The 27,878-nt window shown below is 43.6% G+C and overlaps 1 long non-coding RNA gene across 1 annotated transcript in view; it reads left to right on the top strand.

The window, feature by feature from the left end:
- Positions 1 to 27,591, top strand: part of LOC134357171 (uncharacterized) — a 68,547-nt gene extending 40,956 nt beyond the window's left edge. Inside the window, exon 3 of the long non-coding RNA XR_010020529.1 lies at positions 27,570 to 27,591. This is a non-coding gene — a long non-coding RNA (uncharacterized LOC134357171). The remainder of the gene's footprint in view (positions 1 to 27,569) is intronic.
- The last annotated feature ends 287 nt before the right edge of the window (positions 27,592 to 27,878 follow it).

Genomic DNA, 27,878 nt, shown 5'->3' with positions numbered 1-27,878 from the left:
CAAAGAAAGAAACTTTTAAAATGGCATGAAGTTTTTGTTTTAATAGCAGTGGAGGTACATTCCGCTGTCTATATAACTAGAGTGATGATGTTAACATGAGTTACCAGTGATCTGTGTTGGATACCAAGAGCATAAAAATTAACTAACATACATTTTTAAAATCAAAAAGGAATTCTCTCCAAGAAATGGCCTCCTCTGATTGTTTATCAGAATCTCATTTCTGAAACAGAGTGTGTTTGGAATGTTTAATAAAGAAGCAAGTTTAGTGAGCTAGACGCTTTAAAACTGCTCACAGGTTCCTCTTTAGTTTTACTGTGACCTTCATCAAGGTCCATGGACAGAGCAAATGAACTGATTTATTGAGTCACTTAATCTTCACTGGAAAAGATCATCCTAAAATTTACAGACCGTCCGAAAATTATTAGAGAGCGTTAGTCGGGGAAGTAGTGCGGGTCAAGTGGCACTTCAAGCCTGCTCCACCAACATGACTGATTCACTCAACTCCACTTCCTCACCCTTTACCCAGCTCCCAACATATACCACTGTTTATTATTCTCAAACACAGGAGATTCTGCAGATGCTCTGATTGTTTGCCAGAATCTCATTTACAGATGCTGGAAATCCAGAGCAACACAAAAAGCGCAGGAAGAACTCCACAAGTCAGGTGGCATCTATGAAGGGGAATAATTTATTTTTGGAGGGAATAATCTATGGAGGAGAGTGATTCATTTCACGGAAAGCATCTGGCCCAGACAGTGTACCTGTTCCCATACTAACCTGTGCTGATTAAATGGCTGGCTGGAGTGTTCACTAATATCTTTAATATCTCACTTTGGCACTCTGAGGTACCCACCTGCTTCAACCAGGCTTCAATTATACAAGTGCGAAAGACGAATGTGGCAACCTGGCTCAACGACTATCCTTCAGTACTACTTACATCCACTGTAATGAAGTGCTCTGAAAGGTTGGTGATGAAATATATCAACTCCTGCCTGAGAATCAATTTGAATCTGCTCCAATTTGCCAAGGGTCAACAGCAGGTGCCATTTCACTGACTCTTCACTCAACCCTGGAACATCTGGACAGTGAAGATGCATGCATCAGGAAGCTCTTCATTGATTACAGCTTAGCATTCAATGCGATTATCCCCTCAAATCTAATTAATAAGCTTCAAAGCCTTGGCCCCAATACCTTTGAAGGGTGATTGATAAGTTCATGGCCTAAGGTAGACGGAGTCAATTTTAGAAAACCTAGCACATTTATTTTTCAACATAGTCCCCTCCTACATTTACACACTTAGTCTGGCGGTTGTGGAGCATACGGATCTTGGACCTCCAGAAGGTGTCACAGCTGGGGTGATTGATAAGTTCATGGCCTAAGGTAGAAGGCGATGAGTTATACAGCTCTTGTTACATGCGCATGCAGTTCAACTCCTTAAGTGATTATGCAGAAAGTTTGAAGTTAATAACTCATCTCCTTCTACCTTAGGCCACAAACTTATAAATCACCCCTCATACATGTACAACTAGATCCTTGATTTCCTCACTTAGAGACCCCAGTCATTCTGGATTGGCAACAGCATCTCCTCCACAATCTCCATCAGTGCAGGTGCTCCTGAAGGTGGTGTACTTAGCACCCTGCTCTGCCCTCTTCCTACTTATGACTGTGAGGCTAAGCACAGCTCTGATAACTTATTTAAGTTTGCTTACGGCGCCACAGTTGTTGGCTGAATCAAAGGTGGAGACGAGTGAGCATACAGGAGAGAAATTGAAAACCTGACTCAGTGGTGCCACAACAACAACCTCACGCTCAATGTCAGCAAGACCAGAGAGCTGATTATTGACTTCAGGAGGAGGATAGCAGAGATCCATGAGCTAGTCTTCATCGGGGGATCAGAGATTGAGAGAGTCTATGTCTTTAAATCCCTTGGTGTTATAATTTCAGAAGATCTGTCTCTGGGCCCAGCATGTAAGTGTAATTACAAAGAAAGCTCAAAAATGCCTCTACTTCCTCACGGCTCACACGACCAGGTTCGGGAGCAGTTATTATCCCTAACCATCAGGCTCTTGTACCAGAGGAAATAACTTCACTCAGCGTCACTTGCCCATCACTAAAATGGTCCCACAGCCTATATACTCACTTTCAAGGACTCTTCACTCATGTTTTTAATATTTATTGCTTATTTATTTATTTGTTTTATTTGCACAGTTTGTTGTCTTTTGCACCTTGGTTGTTTGTTTGCCCTGTTAGCTATGGCCTTTTATTGATTCTGTTATGGTTCATGGACTAACTGAATATGCCTACAATAAAACAATTCTGAAGGTTGTACATGATGACATATATGTACTTTGATAATAAATTTTGAACTTTGAAAATAGGTATATTACCAAAGACACACTAATTTCTGCAGTTGTACTGCGGAGAGCATTCTAGCTGGCATCACTGGTATGGAGGGCCCTCTACACAGGATTGGACAAAGCTGCAGAAATACGTAAACTCAGTCAGCTCCAACATGGGCACTAACCTCCCCAGCAACCAGGACACTTTCAACATCCCTCATCCTGTACTCAGTACTTAGATTTATGAAGGCCAATATTGCAAAAGCTTTCTTTTCGACCCTATCTACCTGTGGTGCCACTTTCAATAAATTATAGACCTGTATTCCCAGATCCCTTTGTTCTACAGCACTCCTCAGTGCCCTACCATTTACGGGGTAAGACCTACGCTGGTGGGCCCTACTGAAGTGCAACATCTCGCACTTGTCTGCATTAAATTCCGTCTGCCAATTTTCAGCCCATTTTTCCAGCTGGTCCAGATCCCGCTGCAAGCTCTGATAGTCTTCCTCGCTGTCCACGACATTCCCAATCTTGGTGTCATCTAGTTACTCTCATTATCATCCAGATCATTGATATCGATGGCAAACAACAACAGACCCAGCACTGATCCCTGCGGCCCTCCACTATTCACAGGCCTCCAGTCAAAGAGGTGACCATCGGCTACCACTACCTGGCTTCTCCCAAAAGCCGATGTCTAAACTAATTTACTACCTCACCTTGAGTGTCAAGCAGCTGAACCTTCCTGACCAACCTCCCATCCAGGGCCTTGTCAAATGCCTTGCTAAAGTTCATGTGGATGATATCCACTGTGACGGGGTCCTGAATTACCCCTACGAACTGTGCTTTTGAAAAGAATGAGAGAGAGAGTTGTTTAACACAGACACCTTGCTAAAAAGAGAAAGAAAGAAAGAGAGAGAGAGGTGAAGACTGCTCACAGTTTGTTTACACTTCTACAGGGACACTGGCAGCTTCCAAGTTCTTACAGAGAGAGAAGGGAGGAGCTGCTTGATGGACAGCTAGTATTCAGCATGGTGAGATAAACAGAAGGTCAGCTGTTAGACCTGGTAGGCACATGGTTTTGGACATTGAATGAGCTTCGTTGTGCCCACTGAAAAGGTGGGTTTTGGAGGATCGATCAGTGGCTCTCGCAGTGTGAAAAAGGTGTGACCGGTGGGGAGTTACTCGTGTGTCTGACCCTCGACTGGGTTGATAATTCTACCACAGAAGAACAGTCCCCTTTGTTGTGGTCACAGTCGGTGACTTCTAAAGGTTTTCGGAGGACAACGGGAAGATCGACGGCGTCAGCTCACCTGAAAACTCAAATCTCTCCCTCTCTGTCTCTCTCCATAATTACTCAACTCAATACCACGGACTGAACTGAACTTTACTCATCATCATAAGACTATCTATTTACTCCTAGACTTGAAGAAGCTTGGTTTTCATATATTTTCACACTTACTTACATATATAAAATCGTTGCTAATTGGGGAGGGGGGGGGAGATGGCAGTGCGATGCAACGCATGCAGCTCTCCAGTGAAATGATATTGTATTTGTAAGTAGGATGCTGTGCACAATTCTGATTTGATGGAGACAGATGTGAGAAGGCACAGAAGAACATCTGGAGAAATTTCTGAAATGTCCGGTTCGCTGTCGCTGCTACTGTGCGATCGAGAATCTCCGGAGGGAAGGCCCCAAAATCCCTGGCTTTGCCTGCTGCTGGCGACTGGAGCTGGGGTCGAAGTGTTTGGCAGAAATGGTGCTCGGTACTCGGTGTTGGAGGGCTAATCGGAGCTCGAAGTTTTTGGACGACTCAGAGTTGGACTGTGGTCAGGCATGGCAGGGAGAGTTTTCTTCCTTCTTCCATCTGCGTGAGATGTGGGACTTTCGAGAGACTTTGAGCTTTTTTTACTGTGCTCATGGCCTGTTCTTCATCAAGTTATGGTATTGATGCACTGTTGTAACTATATGTTATAATTATGTGGTTTTTGTTAGTTTTTTAGGCTTGGTCCGTCCTGTGTTTCTGTGATATCACACTGGAAGAATATTGTATCATTTCTTAATGCATGCATTACTAAATGACAATAAAAGAGGACTGTGTGTCCTCATAATCTAATCTAACCTGTTTGATTTATCTGCATTTATATTACTGTATTGCGTAGTTACTGATAAATACCATTGTTAAAAGGGTGAACACATATCTGTGGAGAAATGGCAGGTGAAGTTTAATATAGGTAAGTGTGAGGTATGACACTTTGGGAGGTCAAATGTAAGGGAACAGTATACACTAAACAACGTCGATGTTTATAACGATCTTGGGCTTGAAGTCCATAGTTTCCTCAAAGCAGCTGACAGGTAAATAGTGTGGTAAAATGAGGAGTGTGGCATGCTTGTCTTGATTGGTAAGGGTCTCAAATAAAAACAGCGGAGCTATTTTATGCTTAAGAAAAACCATAACAACTCATTTATTGTACTCCAAAACCTGAACACAACGTGCGGTAAAAATACTTTTATGTAATTATGTCATCACGTCAGACCAGCCTCTAAAAGTGCACCCCAACTCAATGTCAGAGGCTGTCAATTCTGTACGCTTCCACCAATTACATTACCCTACAAGGGATCCCAGAATCCACTAAAACTGGCATCGTGAGCCAGTCTGGAGCTTGGACAAGCTGCCTGGCTCGGGTCCTATGTTCCATGGGTGAAGAAACAGCAGGCGCCTCTGACTCGTCCAGAGGTGTGTTGACATGCTCACGATAATGTCATGATGCCAGGGGCATTGCAACGGAATCCTCCAAAACTTAGTGGACTGGTTTAAGGCGATCTACGGAAATGCAGTCAGGTTTACACCTCTTAGCTATGATAAAAGTCCTTTATCTCCGTTCCAAAACTGGGAACAGGCCATCGTAAGGGGCCCTAAGGGAATGTTGGTGTGCATCATTGGGGACAAAAACAAATGAGGTGGAATGTTGGTCAACAGGAACCCAAGAGTGCTCTACGCCATGATGGGAGGTAGGAATAGGTGTGAAGAAATTGAAATTGAATTTACAGAGGAGGCTGGAATGCCGTTGAGAGGCCGACCAGGCAGACATGGGGTCGTGCATAAAATCCCTTGGCACCTGTAATGGCTGCCCGCATACTAACTGAGCTGTGGACAACTGCAGGCCCTCTTTTGGAGCTGTTGTGAGCTAGAGCAGCTCCCATGGGAAACAAACATGCCAAAACTCATCAGTCAGGGAAGCCCTCAGAGCAGCCTTTAAGGAGTGGTGATTGGACTGTGATACACCGTGGTGTGATGTAGCCTAAAGCTGAGCTTCTGGGCCATTGCAACCCCGAGGTCTGATATGAATTAGGGACCGGGGTTTGAGGAAATATCAGATGGGGTGACAAACTTTCTAACCTTAATGAATTATGTGAAAAAGACACTTTCTAATTGGTCGCCTCACTCTTTATCATTGCTTGGTCAAATTAATTCTATTAAAATGAACATTTTACCTAAATTTGTATAACTTTTTCAAGCCATACCTGTTTTTATTCCCAAGTCTTTTTTTGATTCTTCAGATTCGATTTTTCTTCCTATATATGAAAGAACAGAAAACCCCGATTAAATAAAGCCCACCTTCAAAAAATTAAAAAGAATGGAAGCCTTGCCCTACTCAATTTTAGGTTATATTATTGGGCAATTAACATAGGAAATCTCACGTTCTGGTTATACTATATTAATCGTGAGAATTGTCCAGTATGGGTCTTTTTGGAAGCCAACTCTGTTATGAAATTTTCTATTATTTCTCTTCTCGGATCCTCTCTTCCTGTAACTTTAAATAAATTAACTGACAGTTTGGTGGTTAAACAAACTTTGAAGATCTGGCTACAGTTTAGAAAACATTTCAGTTTATTGAGATTTTCTCTTTCTAGTCCTATTTTTTCTAATTTTTTTTTAAACCATCTACGACCGATCTGTTTTTTAGAGAATGGGATAGATTAGGCATTAAACGATTTCAGGATCTGTTTGTTGGAGGGATTTTTCTTCTTTTGAGCAACTCTCAGTGAAATATAAACTATCAAGTACCAACTTTTATTGATATCTACAGATTAGAAATTTTTAAAGATCTAAACTACATATATTTCCTACCAGCCCGGAAAAGAACATAATAGATGTAATTTTTAATTTGAAACCTTTTGATAATGGCTCAATATCTTATATTTATGGTCTGTTGTTGGGACTGAGAATGGCTCCTTTAGACACAATTAAAAAAGATTGGGAAAAGGATTTACAGACTTCATTATCTGATGAGACCTGGAGGGCTATTTTCAAAATGGTTAATTCTTCATCATTAGTGCTCGTCATTCCCTCCTACAATTTAAAGTGGTACAGAGGGCTCATATGTATAAATACAAGCTCTCTCGTTTTTTTGCAGATATATCTCCTTATTGTGACAGATGTAATAATGGAGAGGCTTCATTAATTCATATGTTTTGGTCATGTTTGAGCCTTGAAAAATATTGCAAAGATGTATTCCAAACTGAAAGATGTATTCTGTACTTTTTAAAGTTAATTTTAAGCCCAATCCTTTGAATGCCTTATTTGGTATTGTTGAGGAAAGAGCTATAATTTTGGAGCCTTCTCATTTGTGGGTATTGGCTTTTATTTCTCTTATGGCTAAGAGGGCGATCTTGCTCAAATGGAAGCAGGTTGACCCCCTACACATGCTCAATGGTTATGCGATGTTATGTCATGTTTAAATTTAGAGAAGATTCGTTGTTCGATTTCTGATTCTAATGAAGATTTTCAAGCGTTATGGGGACCCTTTCTGAACTATTTTGAAAATCTTTGAATTGTTATTGTTACTAAAATATAGATCTGGGCTATTATTATAAAAAACTATATGATAAAGTACTCTTTTTTTTTTACCAACCAGCTAACCAGCTTTGTCTTGGTAGTGGGTGTAGATTTTTTTAATAATATAATTAACCATATTATTGTATTTCATAATTCAATTTATTTTATTTGATTGATCATGAATATGGGATACCGTGATTGTATCAGTGTGATTTATATATAGTGCATTATGTGCTACCTTATTTTGATTTATAATAAGTATCCTTATGAATTTTGTATTTATGTATATGAAACTTAATAAATTTAATAAAAATATTGGAAAAAGAAAGAAAGGAAAGAGCTTTTCGGTATCATCAAATGCTCTGGTCATGTCTGTTGACCAGTCTAGCATGTGATTAGCAGTATTGTCTTTAAGCACACCATACTGGGAAGCACAAGTACAGCAGCTCGCAGAATGAAGCAGTGATAGAAATTCACCATGCCTAAAAGCTCTTGTAGCTTTTTGTAGTACAAGGTGGTGAGAAATCCATAATAGTGGCTGCCTTTGATGGGAGGGGTTTCTCACCTTCTGTAGAGATGCGATGGCTGAGGAACCCGAGATGGCACTTAGCAGGGTTAATAATCAACGCGTGTTGGCTTAAGCTTCGAAAGGAGTGTGGAGATGAGATACGTGTTTGGATTTGGATGTACTAGTGACAAGAGTGGTTGTAGATGGTTCATATTCTTCATGGAGGTCGGTCACCAGTGGTGTGCCTCATGGATGTGTTCTGGGACCCCTACTCTACGTGATTTTTATTAATGACCTGGATGAGGAAGTGGAGGGATGGGTTAGTAAATTTGCTGATGACACAAAGGTTGGAGGTTTGTGGATAGTGTGGAGGGATGTCAGAGGTTACAGTGGGAAATTGATAGGATGCAAAACTGGGCTGAGAAGTGGCAGATGAAGTTCAACCCAGATAAGTGTGAGGTGGTTTATTTTGGTAGGTCAAATATGATGGCAGAATAGAGTATTAATGGTAAGACTCTAGGCAGTGTGGAGGATCAGGGGGATCTTGGAGTCCGAGTCCATAGGACTCTCAAAGCTGCTCTGCAGGTTGACTCTGTGGTTAAGAAGGCATACGGTACATTGGCCTTCATCAGTCGTGGGACTGAGTTTAGGAGCTGAGAGATGATGTTGCAGCTATATAGGATCCTGGTCAGACCTCACTGGGAGTACTGTGCTCAGTTCTGGTTGTCTCACTATAGGAAGGATGTGGAAACCACAGAAAGGGTGCAGAGGAGATTTACAAGGATGTTGCCTGGATTGGGGAGTGTGCCTTATGAGAATAGGTTGAATGAACTCAGTCTTTTTCCCTTGGAGCGATGGAGGATGAGAGGTGACCTGATAAAGGTGTATAAGATGATGAGAGGCATTGATTGTGTGGATAGTCAGAGGCTTTTTCCCAGGGCTGAAATGACTAGCACGAGAGGGCACAGTTTTAAGGTACATGGAAGTAGGTACAGAGGAGATGTCGGGGGTAAGTTTTTTACGCAGAGAGTGGTGAGGGCATGGAATGGGCTGCTGGCGATGGTGGTGGAGGCAGATACGATAGGGTCTTTTAAGAGACTCCTGGATCGGTACATGGAGCTTAGAAAAATAGAGGGCTGTGGGTAAGCCCAGGTAATTTCTAAGGTAGGGACATGTTCAGCACAGCTTTGTGGGCCGGAGGACCTGTATTGCCCCGTAGGTTTTCTATGCTTCTCAGTATGTCATCCAGATAAACAAAAAGAAAATCTAAGTCTTTTAATATAGCGTCCACCAGCTGTTGGATGTTTAAGCCCAAACGACATGTACAGAAACTCAAAAAAGGTCAAAAGAAGTTATCACGGCTGTTTTGGGAATGTTCTCCAAGCACACAGGCACCTGATGGTAGCCCCTAACTAGACCACTTTGGAAAATTTTTTTCTGGTTAAGCATGCCAAAAAGTCTTGGATATGTAGGATTGGGTAATGATTGAGGGTGGTGGCCTCATTAAGGCATTGGAAATCGCCACATGTGCGGCAACTCCCATCAGACTGAGGGACCATATGGAGGGGTGAAGCTTAGGAGATATTCGACCAGCGTACAATGCCAGGTCCTTTGAGTTGGCGAACTCAGCCTCCTCAGTTGCCAGCTTTTCTGGGTTCAGTCTATGCACGCGGGCATGGACTGGTGGGCCAGTTACGGGAATGTGGTGCTTGACCCCATCTCTTGCCACTGTAGGTGAAAATATGGACTTGGCGAGGTCTGGGAATTCACCCAGCAGTCGAGTAAACTCACATGCAGTGGTGTAGGTGCTTGACGAGTCATTTGGGGAACTTACTGGGGGAGCAGCAAAATGACCTAAAGTCCTTGACATACACAAGCCAGCAGTTGTTAAGATCAATTAATTGTCTTTGGGCACACAGGAAATCTGCATGAAGCAGAAGTCTAGCCACTTTAGCCAGTACAAGGTCCCATGTGTAACATCACTCACTGAAACCTGTTGCGTCCCACAGGTCTGGATCCTGCTGCAGTTGGTGGTCTCCAGTGAGGTTTTATTGCTCTTTGCAATCTTATCAATAGGCATTGCTGGCAGCACACCCACTTGAGCACCCTGTCATGCAGGAAGTGCTGCCCTGAAAGGGGTCTGTAATGAACAGTAGATAACCCTGGTAGCTGGAACCCATGGTGTTCACAGACCTCTGATGTCCTGATGCTCTGGTACTGTCAAAGCTGTAAGGTGGTTGGCACTTCCTAGTGTTCGTACCAAAGCGAGCACGGGAACAACAGAGGTCTGGCATCACTTGTTTTGCAGGCACGGGCATCTTACGCTGGGGGTCTTGCTGACCGGGCTTATGGAGGTAGAGAAAGAAGGAGGAATGATGCACCGCTGCCTGGCTAAGAGCAGACTCTCAGCCATTTTAGAAGCTTCCTATAGTCCTTCATAAGTGAGGACTATGCGAACTTGATCAGGCACTTGCTGCATGAGGTGTTCTTTAAAAATAAAACAAGGATGATGATTTCCCAGGAGAGACAGCATGTGGTCCATTAACTCTAAAGGCTTAGCATCACCGAGGATGGACAAGGAGAGCATCTGTTTGGCGCACTCAGACCGTAATAGTCCAAAAGTCTGCTAAAGATGAGTGTTCAGCAATCAGTATTTATAGCAGACTCACCACTCCTGCCACAGTGGAATTGCTAAACAACGCTACCACATGGAAATATTTGGTGTCCACGGTGATTTGTCACAGCGTGAATGGGGCTTCAACTTCTACAAACCACGCAATAGCATTCTGCTGCCAAAACTCCGGCAGTTTCAAAGCCAACATGTTTAATAACTCTAGAATTGTCCTAGAGCACTGGGGTCGCCAATGTTGGTTTTCCCAAATAAATTGGCAGAGGCATTTTATGCTTAAGAAAAACCATAACAACTCATTTATTGTCTCCAAAACCTGAACACAAAAGTGCGGTAAAAAATGCGTAATTATGTCATCACGTCAGACCAGCCTTTTAAAATGAACCCCAACTCAATGCTGGTAGCGGTGAATTATGTGCACTTCCATCAATTATATTGCCCTACAAGGGCACTAGATATGAGAGCCAGGAAGTCATGTTGCAGCTATATAAAACTTTGGTTGGATGCAGAAGTTTTGGCAGGGTATAGAAGAGGTTTACCTGGATGCTGCCTCGATTAGAGGGAATGAGCTAAATAAAAGGATGAAGGAACTTCAGTTGTTTTCTCTGGAGGTTTGGAGGCTGAGGGGAGATCTGATAGAAGTTCACAAAGTTATGATGGATGTAGATCGAGTGAACAGCCAGGGCAGAAATGCAAAGTACTGGAGGTATGCATTTAAGGTGAGAGGGGGAAAGTGTACAGGAGATGTGCAGGGCAAGTTTTTTTAACACAAAGGTGTTTGGAACAGGTTGCCGAGCGTAATAGTGGAAACTGATATATATATATATATATATATATATAAGAGGCTGTTAGATACATAAATATACAGGGAATGGAGGGATATGGATCATCTACAGGCAGAAGAGAGAGGCTGTTTAATTTTTTTTAGATTATGAAGACACGCAGTCCCCTCTTATTGTCATTTAGTAATGCATGCATCAAGAAATGATACATTATTTCCTCCGGTGTGATACCACAAAACACAGGATAAACCAAGGCTGAAAAACCTGACAAAACCACATAACTATACATATAGTTACAACAGTGCACAATACCATAACTTGATGAAGAAAGTCCGTGAGCACAGTAAAGTTCAAAGTTTCTCAAATGTCCCACATCTCACGCAGACGGGAGAAGGAAGAAAAACTCTCCCTGCCATGCCGACTACAATCCGACTCTGAGTCATCCGAAAACTTCGAGATCTGATCAGCTCTCCGACACCGAGTACTGAGCGCCATCTCTGTCCGAGCGATTCGACCTCTTTCTCGGTCGCCAAAAGCAGGCAAGGCCGGGGATTTTGAGGCCTACCCTCCGAAAGATTCCCGACCACACAGTAACAACAGCAGCGGATGGGCGTTTCAGAAATTTCTCCAGATGTTCCTCTGTGATTTCACATCCGTCTCCATCAAATCAGAATTGTCCATGGCCCCTATATAACAGATACAACATCATTTTTCACTGGAGAGCTGCGCACGCGCGGCGCGCTGCCATCTTCTGCTCCTGCCATGAATTTGGTATTGTGTGTGGCACAGACATCTTCCTCTGCCTCTGCTGAACTGTTCCATGTTAATAGCTAGTAATATCTTGAAGCCATGATTATTATCTGCATATTCCATCCACCACCAACACCTGACCTCTAAGTCCTCCCACTGGAAAAATATCAGGTTTTTATTACCTGTGAAGTCTGCTCAAGATCTTATGTTTCTGCGAACCCATCTCTCATTCAGGTACTGTATACTCGTCCTGGTGCGATAGTCCTCTTATCCTAGTAATCAGTCTGGTGAATGTCATCGCACCGAGCCTGCGGTATCTTTAACCAGCTGGCAGGTTTGAATATTCCTTGTGTATTTTGGTTACGTTTATTAAGGACTTTTTTCAGGTAACTGAGCGGTGTTGGGATTTGTTTACAAGTGCAGTTCTGATGGTGGAAAAGAATTTACTCAAATCTTAAACTTTATCAGGTGTTAATCTCTTCACTCCCCCCCCCCCCCCCGTGGCTGGGTTGATTCAGGATTCAGGATTGACAACTCTGAAGGGACTTGTTTCTTCCTCTTTCCCACTCGCTATTCAACACCCATTATCACCCTGCAAGTACCCTTCTTTTCCAAGCAGGAAGCAAATAGATCAATTGTTACCAAACCAAACTGCTCTCATTTACTTTTCGATCAAACCCTTCCAATGGTAAAGCTAATAAAACTAATCAAGGAAAATCTGGCAGCTCTTGGGCTGTATTCCCTGGAGTTCAGGAGAATGGGGAGGGATCTCATAGAAACATTCTGAATGTTAAAAGGCATGACCAGATTAGATATGGCAAAGTTATTTCCCATGGTGGGGGATTCTAAGACAAGAGGGAACGACTTCAGGATTGAAGGACGTCCTTTTAGAACTGAGACGCAAAGAAATTACTTTAGTCAGAGGGTGATAAATCTGTGGAATTTGTTGCCACGAGTGGCTGTGGAGGCCAAGACACTGGGTGTATTTAAGGCAGAGATAGATAGGTTCTTGATTAATCGGGGCATCATAGCGTATGGGGTGAAAGCAGGGGAGTGGGGATGACTGGAAGAATTGGATCAGCCATGATTGAATGGCGGAGCAGACTCGATGGGCTGAATGGCCTACTTCTGCTGCTATATCTTATGGTCTAATATGAATGGAAAACTCATTTTTTTGTTATGAGCTTATAAATTCTCATTGTTATTTTCAGGAGGTCCACATTTAGAGCCTGCAGACCTGGTTAGAACAGGAATGCATATCAAACTTAGAATATTATGGTGATCCAGAGATAGTTCTCAAATCCATGACGAGTGCCGCCAACAGTAAGTGAAAGAAAAGTTTCCAATCCGCAAACTATGTAAAGAGCTTCAAATTTCCTGTATTGGCAATTATGACAAGCCAGAATATCAGGAGACTAGCTTGGGCATGTGTGGAAAATATGGATGAATCAATGATTTGTACCCCAGGGAGGATGACTCCTTCACTTTCTTGGTGGAGGCAGGACTCTGTGACTCTGCTGTGTCGAGGCGACAGTGTTAGTGGGAGAGCAGACAAGCTGACTGGCCTCCTCCTATTTTTACTTATGTTCTTACCATTGATTAGGTGCTGAGGAAATCACTTCAAGTCTAATAGATTCTAAACAAACACTTTTCTGCGGTTTTGGATTCAGCCCAATTCTTTTTGTGATGAGAATTAATAAATTAATTAATTATAATTTAATTAATAAATCTCAATTACACTATCACCTTGACACAGTAGATTTACAGAGTCTTGTCTCCATCAGGAACGTCTCCATCTGTTACACACCTGCTTTGACTGAACCTTGATAAGGACGATTGCATCCCTTTCAAGACTGTCTTTGCATGTACAATACACATGCTACAAAGAGGCTGATGCCTTCCTTGTCTGCATCGTAGCTATCTCTAAAGCAGCATGTATCGGGAATAAGACTTCGACCCTGCAGGAAGGATCTGACAAGGAGGGTCCCTAACACCACCTGCCAAATGAGGTCTTGGTGCTTGTTAATGCGTTTCGGTGGTGGGCCATTTTGCCAAATGGTTTTGACAATCTGCTTGGGGAACCATCCCACAGGATCTAATGCGTCCTTCTCTGGTAGGGCCTGCAGGATGTTCCATGCTGACGCTCCCTGTTAGACGTGCGGTCATAGAAACTGCAGGGCAACAACACAAAGCTCATCCTTTGCAACACTGGGAGCAGGTAGAACCTCAGCGACACTTGATGTTTGCGTGCTTAGGTTCCATTCCCAGCTAAGAAAGTGGTCTTCAACAGATGGGCCATATTGGGTACAATTTCTCCCTTTCTCTTGGGATGTGCATCATGGCTAAATGGATGCAACCCACCCCGATCTCCAGATGAAGCAGAACATGACTTTGGTAACTGCCTGGTGCTGGAGTAGGGTATGGGGACCCCTGCGCCACATACAACAGATCCCCTGATGGCCAGTTTCTATGTGCTGTCACGAGGGAGAAACACTCCCACAGTCCTAATTTCTGTTACTACTCCAGCCAATTCTTGCCACATGTCTCCGCTCCTCCAAAACTGATTCCCAGAAATCTCAGTCATTCTTGTTGGTGAAAGGAACAGAAGGTTGGTCAAGTCAGTTGCTAAAAATCATGGCCTTACTTTTGGTGTAATTAAGTACAGTTTGGTTTGACTGTTTAGACTTGCTAGTCATTCTCCAGATTAATTGTGAGTCTGAGAACAAGGCAGTGATATCATTCATGTATGGGAAGATTCCAATTGGCAGAGTCCACCTTGACTCTCTTCTCCCAGGGCCACTGCAAAGACTCAGTTAGACTTCCCCTGGTCTCCACTCCACAGGCCCTTGGACTCCTGTCTCTGAGTTTAAGATCCTGCACACTCTGTATGGTTGAGTGAAAAAAAAGCAATGAACACAAGGCCCTGGGCAGCAGTGAACAGAGGGACCTTGGACTTCAGGTACATTGTTCCCTGAAGATGAAGTCGCAGGTAGACAGGATGGAGAGGAAGGCTTTTAGAATGCTGTCCTTCATCTATCAGTGCATTGAGTACAAAAGTTAGGAAGTCACTGTGTGGGTGAGGTCATGCTTGAAATCTTGTGTTCAGTTTTGGTCAGCCTGCAATTGGAAAGATAGTATTTAACTTGAAAGAGTGCAAAAAAGATGAACAAAGGTGTTGCCAGGACTTGAGGTACTGGGTTATCGGGAAAGGTTGAACTTTATTCCTTGGCGTGTAGGAGACTAGGTAGTGATCTTATAGCGAAGAATAAGATGATGAGGGGCATAGATATTGTGAATGCACTCAGTCTTTTTTACTAGAGTTGGGGAATGAAGGACTAAAGGGCACCGGTTTAAGGTGAGGAGCAAAAGATGTAATAGGAACTTGAGAGGCAACTACTTTACACAAAGAGTAACCTGTATGTGGAATGATCTGCTAGATGACGTGGTTAGGGCTGGTACAATACAACTTTTAAAAGGCACTTGGACAGAAACACTTTTGACACCATGGACCCTTAACATTAACCGAGGGGTCCATGGACCCCAGGTTGGGAACCCCTGCTTTGGAGGGAAACACTGACAAATGGGACTAAATTGGTTGGGCATCTTGATGAGCATGGACTAGTTGGGCCGAAAAGCCAGTTTCCTTGCTGTCTGGCTCTTTGGCTCTTTGACTCTATGACTTCTGTAAAAGAATATATTACTAAGTTTAGGAAAGGACAGAAATGTTCAATTTTGATCCAATTCTCCTTGCAAGATTTCATGCCGTCTTAAAAATTTATTTCCCCCAGGCAGTTAATTGGATTAGCCATTTTAGTTGGGCTCCCCTCCCCCAACTTCCCTCAATGCATTACCTCACTGCACTGTAAACACTTTAAACCTCTTTTTATAATGCTGTTTACATTGTCATCACATGCTGGTATTTATGTATTTATGCACATTTTATTCTATATCTATACTTTAACCTCTTTTTTATATAATTATTTATTCTTTATTATTGTTAAATGTTGTTTCTTCATTGCATATTGTGCTAATGCACCACAGCAAGTTCCTAATAGATGTAAAAGTATATGGTGTATAGAGTTGATCCTTGATCTTTTCTGATATTGAAATAAACAGAAGTTTAGTGACCTGTGAGAGGATAATAAATCCCCTATCTCACTCCTTCTCGCATGGAAACTGCAGAAAACTAACACCAGAAAGGAGAAAAAGGCTGAGAAATGGATAGCAGAATGCAATAATTGAAGTGCTTTCCCCTCACTGATGATTCAGCATTGGCACATCATTTAAATGCAGATTGCAAAAACTGTTGAAAAAGAAAGCTATGAAAAGGTGTGAAGAAAAGGGCAGGAAAATGGGATTAGAATGAACAACTGCAGAAGAATTGCTGGCACACAGATTCCGTAACTAACATCTGCGCACTGAGGCTGAAGGAATCTGGGCTCAAACCAATTACAACTGGAATGATCTTTGCCTTCACTCCCCTGACTCTAAAACACACGCATTGTACAGATGTAACACACACAAAGTGCTGGAGGAGCTCAGCAGGCAGGCAGAATCTATGAAAGGACATTAAGAGTCAACGTTTCGGGCTGAGACTTGTCATCAGGATTTAAACTTCTTCAAGGCATACTTTGAAGAGGCTTCACAGTGGAGCAGAAATCATAAACAGAGGAGTTTCTGCAGATGCTGGAAATCTACTGAAACGCACAAGATCATTGTCTGGATGGGAGTTATTTACTAACGCAGTCCTGCTGAGGAAGAAGGGCTTTCTCGTAGTCTTAAACCTGTCATTTCTCTCTACGCTGCATGGACACATTTCTATCTCCTTCTCATCTCCCTCAGTTTTTAGCACAATCTCTTGTGTTTATGATTTCCACTCCACTGTGCAGTTTCTTCAAGATATGCCGACCTTGAAGAAGTTTAAATCTTCTCCTGATGAAAGGGAATGATAATGTTTAACTGCAGAAGATATGAATACCACTCTCTGGTGTTCAGCTGCACAATTTTGAGTTTTAAAAAATCACCCACGGTCTTTCTTTCCTATTTATGGATTCAGAGTGGCATGCTGGCACAGTGGTTAGCACAATGATTTACAGTGTCGGTTTTTGCAAATAAAACAAAGTTTAATGAAACCAATAACACATGTTATTGAACTCCAAATCCTATGCACCAAAGCGCACTAAAACTCCTTCGGTAATAATGTCATCACATCAGACCAGCCTCTTAAAGTGAAACCCCCAACTCAATGTCAGTGGTTGTAAATTATGTACATTTCTCCCAGTTACGTTACCTTACACAGGCTTCCCACAGAATTCACTAAAACTGGCATTGTGAGCTTGCCCTGTGGTTAGACAAGCCGCCTGGCTCAGGTCCTGTGTTCTATGGGTACAGGAACCACTGGTCCCTTTGGCTCCTCCAGAGGTGTGTTGACAAGCACATGGTCATGTTGTGACGACAGGGGCATGGCCGCGGAATACTCCAAATCTTGGTGGGCCGGTTTAAGGTGATCTGCGGAAATACTTTCAGGTTAACCATTCTAATCTACGACAAAAGTCTTTTCTGCCTGTTCCAAAATGCGGAACGGGCCATCGTGAGGGGGCCTAAGGGGATGCCGGTGTGCGTCATGGTGGACAAAAACAAATGAGGTGGAATGTAGGTCAACAGGAAGCTAAGAGTGCTTTCTGCCATGCTGGGAGGGAGGAATAGGTGAAAAGGAATTGAATTTACTGAGGAAGGTGGAACACTGTTGAGAAGTAAACCAGGAGGTCCTGGCATCAAGAATGAAATCAACTGGCACTTGTAATGGCTGCCCATATACCAACTCAGCTGCAGATGAGTGCATGTTCTCTTTTGGAGCTGTTCTGAACCGCAACAGGACCCACAGGAGACGATCATGCCAATGCTGGTCTGTCAGGGAAGCACTCAAAGCAGCTTTTAAGGGCTGGTGAAACCGCTCACATGGGCCATTGGACTGCAGGTGATACACTGTGGTGTGAGGTAGCCTAAAGCCAAGGCTCTGGGTCATCACAGCCCAGAGGTCTAATATGAATTGGGGACCACGGTCAGAGGAAATATCAAATGGGGTGCCAAACCGAGCAACCCAGGTGTTGATGAACACCCGAGCCATGCCTGTGGCTGTTGTTGATGCTACAGGGATGACCTCTGACCACTGGTGGTAACGTCCACCATGGTAAGAAGGTGCATGAAACGGTGGGAAGAGGGGAAGAGGGCCAACAAGGTCTACGTTGACCTGGTCAAACCGTTGTTCAGGGACCTGAAAAGTTGCCAATGGTGCCTGAAAATGACGACTAATTTTTGCCCACTGACACTCCACACAGGCTACAGTCCAGTCACACACGTCCTTTCTGAGGCTGCGCCACACAAACTTTAGTGCACCAGTATCTGTGAGGCCTTCCGGCTTTGAAGCGAGAAGCCATGTATGGAGTCAAAAACAGTCCTCCTTCAGTCTGCTATGAGGTGAGGGTGATCGATTGAGACCTCGCACAGGAGAGAAACCTCAGCTTTGCCGAACTTAATGTTAGCCAACCGCAGGCCCGTGATTGCTGTTCAGTAAGCCTTTAGTACCATTGTCACACTGGAAGCGTCACCCTGAAAGGGTGTCCGTAATGAACAGAGAACGACCCTGGCAACTGGAACCCATGGTGTTCACAGATCTCTGAGGTCCTGATGCTCTGGTACTGTCAAACCTGCAAGATGTTCGGCACTTCCTTTCATTCGTACCAAAGTGAGCATGGTAAAAACACAGGCCTGGCTTTGTCTGTTTCGCAGTCGTGGCCATCCTTATGTTGGGGGCCTTGCTGACCAGCCTTACTGAGGTGGAGAAAGGAAGAAGAATGATGCACCGCTGCCTAGCTGAGTGTAGTCTATCAGCCATTTTAGCCGGCCCCCTATAGTCATTCACTGGTGTATTAGCGAGGGCTATGTGAACTTGATCAGGAATTTGCTGCATGAAGAGATCTTTAAAAATAAAGCAAGGTTGTTGATTTCCTAGGAGAGACAGCATGTGGTCCATTAGCTGCAAAGGCCTAGCATCGCTGAGGCTGGGCAAGGGGAGTGACTATTTGGTGCACTCAGACCACGATAGCCCAAAGGTCTGTAAAAGATGAGATTTCCATGATCGGTATTGATCCTGTTCAGGTGGGTGTTCTAGTAGACTCACCACTCTCACAGCCATGGAGTTGCTGAGTGACGCTACCACATAGAGTGTGCCATCGGCGATGATTTCTCGCAGAGTGATCTGGGCCCCAGCTTGTATAAACAAAGCAGTGGCGTTTTGCTTCCAGAACTCTGGCAATTTATGTTTGTTATGTGTTTTACTGAGGCTGCACGAGGATATACCCGATCAAAACTTTTCCATGGATGGCTTCCAGACCGTTTGGGCTGACCGGAAGTGCACTGAGAGCGGTAAGCGTAAAGGAGTTGGGGGCTTGCTGTTCTGGTTAACAACGGATGGTGCAATCCTGGTCATATTACGATCGAGGAACGAGTTTGTAGACCGGATATTGAACTTTTTACTGTTGGACTGCGGCCATATTCCACCGAGATACAACACTGGGCGTTACGGGAGGTTGTTCCTGCCTGTGGCCATCGAACTTTGCAGCTCCTCCCGTGGAGGGTCAGACACCCTGAGCCAACAGGCTGGTCCTGGACTTATTTCCATCTGGCATAGTTTGCATATTGTTGTTTGATTGTTCGTGGTTTTTGTATTGCTATATTTACGCTCTATTCTTGGTTGGTGCGGCTGTAACGAAACCCAATTTCCCTCGGGAGCAGTAAAGTATATCTATCTCTCTATCTATTTCAGAGCAACTGCATTGGCTGACATATTCAATGACTCAGGAATTGTCCTAGGTCATTGGGGTCACCAATGAAGATTTTTGCAAGTAAAACAAAGTGAGGCATTTTATGTTTAATGAAACCCATACCACATTTTATTGAACTCCAAACCTAAACACAAAAGCACACTGAAACTCTTTACGTAACAATGTCATCACATCAGACCAGCTTCCTAAGGCGAAACCCCAACTCAATGTCAGTGGTTGTGAATTATCTACATTTCTCCTAATTACACTACCAGTGATCTGGGTTCAATTCCCACCACTGTCTGTACATTTTCCCCATGACTGCGTGGGTTTCCTCCGGGTGCTCCAGTTTCCTCCCACAGTCCAAATACGTACTGGTTGATAGGTTAGTTGGTCATTATAAATTGCTCTGTGATTAGGCCAGGATTTAAATCAGGGGATTGCTAGGCAGTGTGTCTTGAAGGGCTGGAAGGCCCTACTTTGCAGTGTATCTCAATAAACAGATAGATAGATAGACAGATAGATTAGAGAACCTAGAATAGGTCCTTTGGCCCATGGTCAATATCCCTCAAATCTCTGCCTACCCATGTGCCTGTTTAACACCCCTTAAATGCCTCTGTTGGTCATCTGGTCAATGCCCATCTCTTGCAGCACTTTCCAGACACTGTCTGTGTAAGAAAACCTGCCCTGCACATCTCCTTTGAACAACCCCATCTCACCTTAAATGTGTGCCCTCTAGTATTAGGCATTTCGACCCTGGGAAAATGATACTGGCTGTCTACTCAGTGAGCAAGGTACCGTGAAATGCTTTCTTTTTTCCAGTAAATGACTACAAGAAAATGAATATATGTCAAGGTAGTATACGTGTATGTACTTTGATTAAAAAATACTTTGAACTTTTTAAACTTTGATTTGGCCGATTGACTTTTACAGCCATTCACTGTGCTTCAGTGAAATTGGTAGATAAGAACATAGAACATAGAAGATTACGGAAGGGTAGATGCCCTTTGGGACATGCTGTTGTGCTGACTTTAACTTACTCTAAAATCAGTCTAATCCTTCCCTCCTACATAGCCCTCCGTTTTCTATCATCCATGTGCCTATCTGAGTTTCTTAAATGTTCCTAATATATTTGCCTCTATCACCATCCCTGGCAGTGCATTCCATACACTCGCCATTCTCTGAGTAAAGAACTTACCTCTGACATTCCCCCCCCCCCCCGCCCCCGGGCTATACTTCCCTCCAATCACATCAAAATAATGCCCCCTGGTATCAGCCATTTCTGCCCTGGGAACATGTCTCGATTTATGTCTCTTATCATCAAGTCACCTCTCATCCTCCTTCACTCCAAAGGACAAAGTCCCTGGCTCACTCGACCGCAACCTATCTTCATAAGACAACAAGATAACTTTGTAAATTAAGTTCAGGAGGCTGAGGGGATAATGTGCCAAAGTATACAAAGTTATGTGGGCAATTGACAGAATTATTCTCCAGCAGAGGTGTCTTAAATTGGACGGTTACAGATTTAAAAAGTGTTTAAGAAGTTCAGAAGGGATTTTAGGAAGAATTGCTGGTTGGAATCTGCCTCAGGGGATGTTGGTTGGTACTCTCACAACGTTTAATAACTATTCAGACAAGCGTTTGAATTACCAAGACATAGAAGACTAAGCAGAGATAAATGGGATTAGTAATTGATGGCTGGCATGAATTTGGTGTGCTCAAGGCCTGTTTCTGTGCAGTATCGCACTATGACTCTGCAACGTCAGTGTAATTTAACATTGGCGGTTTCAATCACACATTCTGGTTACACTTCCAGAGGAAGCTCATGGTCTCGGTGGGCTGAATTGCTTCTTTGCCGTGAGCCTGCCCACTCTGAGAATTATACTGATGTATAATAGTAAATAATTTCATTATTGACACACAATTCTCTAGCCTGGTTGCCTGTATGTGAATGCTTTCCTGGATCAATATTTAGTGGGAGGCGAGAGAGGAGTGGACGACAAAAGAAAGAATAATCAGCACCGGGGTATCATTGTCTGCTGCTGGATCCGTTAAGGAGGCAGTACCTTCCTCCTCCCGCCTCTGCCCTTTCCCCTAGTCCTATCCCTCAGTCTACATCACCTGCTTGTGTCGCGGGGCACGGTAGCATAGTGATTAGCACAGTGCTTTACAGTACAGGTGATTGGGGTTTAAATCCCACTACTGCCTGTAAGGAACTTGTACGTTCTCCCTATGACTGCGTGGGTTTCCTCTGGGTGCTCTGGTTTCCACCCACAGTCCAAAGGTGTACTGGTTGATAGGTTAATTGGTCTTTGTAAATTGTCCTGCAATTAGACTAGGATTAAATCAGGGGATTGCTGGGTGATGTGGCTCAAAGGACTGAAAGACCTGGTCTGTGCTGAATCTCTGTAACAATAATAATAATAGTAATAATAATTATCCAAATGCCCTTTGGAATATATTACTGCATCTCCCTCCACTGCCCTTTATGGTCAGATATATCAGGAACAAGAGGGTGAACAGAGAAAGAGTGGGTCTACTTAAGGACCAAAGAGGTCATCTGTGTGTGGAACAAGTAAGGTAGGTGCAGTCCTAAATGAGGTACAATATCAAAGTTCAAAGTAAATTTATTGTCGAGGGATGTATATGTTACCATATACCTTGAGATTTATTTCCTTACAAGTACTTACAGGAAAATAAAGAAATACAATGTAATTTATGAAAAAATATACATAAACAAAGACTGACAAATAGCCAATGTGTAAAAGAAGATAAGGAGGAAACATCAGCTCAGACCATGAGAGGCCTGCATCGGGCATTTTCATGCCTTACAAGGCACAGATTGGAAGTCTGTGTGGGGTGTAGATGCTAGAGCAATGTGTGGTTAAGTGCCTTGCTCAAGGACACAAACACGCTGCCACAGCTGAGGCTCGAACTAGCAAAAAATACTGAGACTATGAGTTGGGGATTCCTTGAAAATGAATCTGTCGATTGTGGAATCAGATCAGAGTTTTGGTGAGTGATGTTACCCAGTCGGTTCAAGAACCTGATGGTTGTAAGGATTAACTGTTCCTGAATCTGGTGGTGCAGGAGCTAAGGCTCCTGTACCTCTTTCCCAAGGGTAGAAGTGAGAAGAGAACATGTTCTAGATGGTGGGAGTCCTTGATGATAGATGCTGTGTCTTTTGCAGCTCTGTGGTGGGAGGGATTTGCCAATGATGGACTGGGCTGTATTCACCACTTCCTGAAGTCTTTTCCATTCCTGGACATTGGTGCTTCCATGAGAGGAAATGTTGCAACCAATTAAGATACTCTACACTGTGCATCTATAGAAGTTTGTCCAAGTTTCAGGCAACGTGCCAAACCTACACAATTATTCCACTAATGGGATTAGATACTCCTTTTTCAAGCGTCATTCTGTGATTTGAAACATTTGATCAAACCTCTCTACTTGACTACAAGTAGAATGATGTCAGTACCTCCACTCCTTCTCCAAACAACTGAAGTTTTTCACCATTGTCACTTCTGTAGTAACCTTCAGAGCATTGTCTGTGGATGTTGACATTATTCAAAGAAGTGTGATGTCTAGAATTGGCCACAGTGCTCCAGATGGAGTCTTATCAGTGAATGACAGAGATATAAAATATAACTTTCTGACTTTTGTACCGTGTGTTTTTGTTATACATAAAGCATCCTCCATTCAGCTTTCTCAACTTCAGACCCTTGTCATACTCTTCAAATAATATAGTGTTGGAGTAATAGAGAGTTACAGCACAGAGGCAGTTCTTACAGCCCACAACTCAATACTGACATCAACCGTGATCTTATATTAATCCCATTTTCGATCCTCATCAAGTCCTCCCAGATTCCAAACGTCAACTGACCATCTCAGTCTCAGTCTGAAACATCGACTGACCATCGTGTTCTTCCAGCCTTTTGTGTGTTGCTCCAGGTTCCAGCATCTGCACTCTCTTGTGTCTCACCAGATTCTACCGCTTACCGATAGACTGGGGGCAATTTGCAGCAGCCAATCAAACCAGATACCTTTGACATGAGGAGACACTGGAGCATCCGGGGGGGGGGGGGAGGGGAGGGGACCCACGCGGTTACGGGCAGGTTCCGCACACACAGCATCCGAGGTCAGGACTGAACCCCGGTCTCCGGCCCTGTGAGGCAGCAGCTCTACTGGCTGTGCCACTGCGTTTCTGTTCATTCTTCTCACTGAATTGTATCACTTCACTCTTCTCTTCATTATCTTTAATCTAAAGAGCAGATCGGCAGCTGGGCACAAATCAGGAATGTGATGGAATTCTTCTGTTTTGCCCAAATGAGTGCAGCTCAGTAGGTTTCAATAGGTACATTTAATGTCAGAGAAACGTATACAATATAAATCCTGAAATTCTTTTTCTTCACAAACATCCATGAAAACAGAGGAGTGCCCCAAAGAAGAAACGACAGTTAAACATTAGAACCCCGAAGTCCTCCCCAGCTCCCCCACCCCACACACAAGCAGCAGCAAGGCAACAAGTTCCCCCCTCTCCTCACCAGCAAAAAAGCATCAAGGCCCTCCACCGAGCACTCAAGCATGCAGCAAAGCATTAATAAAGACTCAGACTTGTAGTGCCCCAAATACTGCTCATTCACCCATTAGTTTGACATACCACAGGCTCTCTCTCTCCCTAATAGTGGAAAAAGAGGTGTCCCCACTTCATCGTGAGAGGCGAGACATAATAAACAACTCGCTGATTTATGATGTTAAAAGTCTGTTGCGTCACTTTTTCTGAGCTCTGTCGGAGAATCCGCCCCGGAAAGGCTCAGGTCTCTGGACTCATGGCTCACAATGTCCCATGTTCTCCCGCGACGCCTCAGACAAGGGCACCGGCCTTGAATCAGCCCGTCTCCAGAGCCACAAAAATCTGGCACCCTGAAGATGCACTTATCTTCCAGGCCGTGTCCTTAGCATAGCAAAAAGTGTCCGGTCGTCAGGCTTGAGAGCAGGTCCCATTCCCACGAAGAACCGAGGTCAGAGAGTAACTCCAAGTCAGGGTCTTCAAAAGAACCTTGAAAAGGGAAAAAAGAGATATCAAAGATAGAAATAGAGTTATTTCTGAAGATACAAGGAAAGGAGTCACCGTTTAGCGGTGTGTTAACTTTGCTCCACCCTCAAAGAACTCTTCAGGATAGAAGAGCTACTTGGCGTCCTGTGCAGGACCCTGCATCACCATTGTTATAAAATGCACTTCAGCTACTCACCATCAAGGAGAACGCCACTACCAGCCAGTTCCTTCCAAGTTGCACCCTATCCTGGTTTGGAAATGTTGTTGAATTGATAGATTTTGTTGCCTGTTCTAAATCCTGGAACTGCCTCCCCACCAGCAACTCTACCAGACAGACCACAATGGTTCACGCAGGTAGCTCCTCAACATCCTTCTGCAGAATAATTAGGGATGGGATTTCATTGCTGGCCTAGGTAGTGATATCCACCTTCTGAATAAATCAGACACTTTCTGCACATTACACCAGCGTTGCTATGTCCTCCTGAATTTAATTACAATTTTCCATCATTTTCACCTTTTTGTGTTATGTTACTATCTGGTGCCTCTTCCAAAAGCTCTCTTCTGGAAAACACTAGAGGGCTACAAAAACAAAACCTTCATGCTAGCTTATATTTTTCTTCCCTCAGGTAGTTAATCCAGGTGAGGAGACACTTCACCTGTGAGTCTGTTGGGGTCACCTGCTGTATCCGGTGCTCCCGGTGTGGCATCCTGGATATCGGTGAGACCCGACGTAGATTTAGAGACTGCTTCGCTGAGTGCCTACACTCGGTCCATCAGAAAAAGCAGGATCTCTCTGTGGCCACCCATTTAAATTCCACTTCCCATTCCCATTCCGAAATGTCAGTCCATGGCCTCCTCTGCTGTTAATGAGGCCACACTCAGGTTGGTGGAGCAACACCTTATATTCCACTTGGGTAGCCTCCAACCTGATGGCATGAACATTGATTTCTTGGACTTCTGGTAATGCCCCACTCCCTTCACCATTCCCCATTCCCAATTCCCTTTCTCACCTTATCTCCTTACCTGTCCATCACTTCCTTCTGGTGCTCCTCCCCCTTTTCTTTCTTCCATGGCCTCTGTCCTCTTCTATTTAGATTCCCCCTTCTCGAGCTCTGTATCTCTCTCACCAATTAACTTCCCAGCTCTTTACTTCAAACCTCCCCCCCTCCCCCCACCTTCTTACTCTGACTCCTCGTCTTTTTATCTTCAGTCCTGATGAAGAGTCTCGGCCCAAAACATCAACTGTACTCTTTTCCATAGATGCTGCCTGGCCTGCTGAGTTCCTCCAGCATTTTGTGTGTGTTGCTTTGATTTCCAGCATTGCAGATTTTCTCTTGTTTATATAATACTGTTTATGGTGTAATTATATGTTGGTATTTATATATTTATGCATATTTTATTCCATATCCATACTTTACTAGAATTCATTCTTTATAATTGTTCAATGTTATTTTTTGTTGAATGTTGTTTTTTGTTGCATGTTGTTTAGAAAGCGACTCTACTTCATTGGGAGTTTGAAGAGATTTGGCATCTCAACAAATACACTCAAAAACTTGTACTGTGGAGAGCATTCTGACAGGCTGTGTGGGGGGTGGGGGGCTTCTGCACAGCACTGAAAGAAGCAGCAGAGGGTTGTAAATTTAATTAGCTCCATCTTGGGTACTAGCCTACAAAGTACCCAGGACATCTTCAAGGAGCGGTGTCTCAGAAATGCAGCGTCCATTATTAAGGACCCGCAGCACCCAGGACATGCCCTTTTCTCACTGTTACCATCAGGTAGGAGGTACAGAAGCCTGAAGGCACACACTCAGCGATTCAGGAACAGCTTCTTCCCCTCTGCCATCCGATTCCTAAATGGACATTGAACCCATGAACACTACCTCACTTGTTCAATATATATTATTTCTGTTTTTGCACGATTTTAATCTTTTCAATATACATATTCTGTAATTTATTTACTCTATATTATGTATTGCCTTGAACTGCTGCTGCTAAGTTAACAAATTCATGACACTTGCCGGTGATAATAAACCTGATTCTGATTCTGATGTTGTGCCCTGACCAACGCACACAGCAAATTCCAAACGCACCACAGCATCCTCAGGCCCCGCTTAACGCTGAGGATGCGTTCCTTGGAGGTGGAGCGCTATGCAAATCTGTGTAAGTGGACATGTGTGCCTGATTGTATAGGAGATACATGATGCATTATTTTATGTGTGCACAGTGATTTGTGCAGTAACAAATATGCAAATAGGCCTGACCTGTACATCAGTGGGGCAGCAACACATCACAGCAGCAGCGGGAAGTGGATGGTGGTTACATCTGGGGGGGGGGGGTGGTGCAGGCTGTGGGTCTTTTAACTTTGGCTTTGTGATTTGACTGCTTTTTCTTAAATTTCCTCCATAAAGCAGTTCTCGGTAGCAGAGAATCATGTCAAGAACACCTCTGTTTACCTTACCGCTTCGCTCCCAGTCAGGGTCATTATCGATTTCTTGCTGGTGTTTTTTTCACCTGTGTCCTCAGATTCACCCAGGATACATTGATCTGCCAATTCTCAAAGCTCTTCGTTATAAAGGCTCTCACCATGAGAATGCAGTAACTTTTCAACAGCATCGTCTAATCCCAGTTCATTGGCTAGTTCAATGACGTTTTGGATGACTGGTTCTGCCTGAAATCCTAGGATGTCATTGCATGCTTCTGGCCATAGCTTCCTCCACACTCCGCTTATGCAGTTTGAAGTTACTTCATTCCAGGCTGCTTTGATATTGTCCACAGCTTTCATGACGTTATAGATGTTCCAAAATTGCCTGATGGATTGTTTGTCTTGACCTTTTGTTTCCTCTGCAGGTTGCTTGAATGTGTGACGAAGGTAGTAGACTTTAAAATTTGATGTTACCCCTTGGTTGGGGTGATGAAGTGGTGTTAGGTGGAAGGTAAACCACTTCTACAGGAATGCAGGCCCAAAGTGTGTCAAGATTCTCAGGGTGGCCTGGGGCATTATTAGGTACCAACAATGTTTTAAGTTCAAGGTCATGCTCCTCACAATATCGCTTCATTGCTGGAAAAATGTGAAACAAACCAACTTTGAAAAACACCAGTTGTCACCCAGGCTTCCTTGTTTGATTTCCATCTCTCTCGTGGTGTTTCAGAGTGATA

This window comes from Mobula hypostoma, chromosome 15 (genome assembly GCF_963921235.1).
Source record: "Mobula hypostoma chromosome 15, sMobHyp1.1, whole genome shotgun sequence".
In the NCBI taxonomy this organism is placed as follows: Eukaryota; Metazoa; Chordata; class Chondrichthyes; order Myliobatiformes; family Myliobatidae; genus Mobula; species Mobula hypostoma.
Note: the sequence above shows the minus strand (reverse complement) of the source record. Positions and strands in the feature narration are given on the sequence as shown.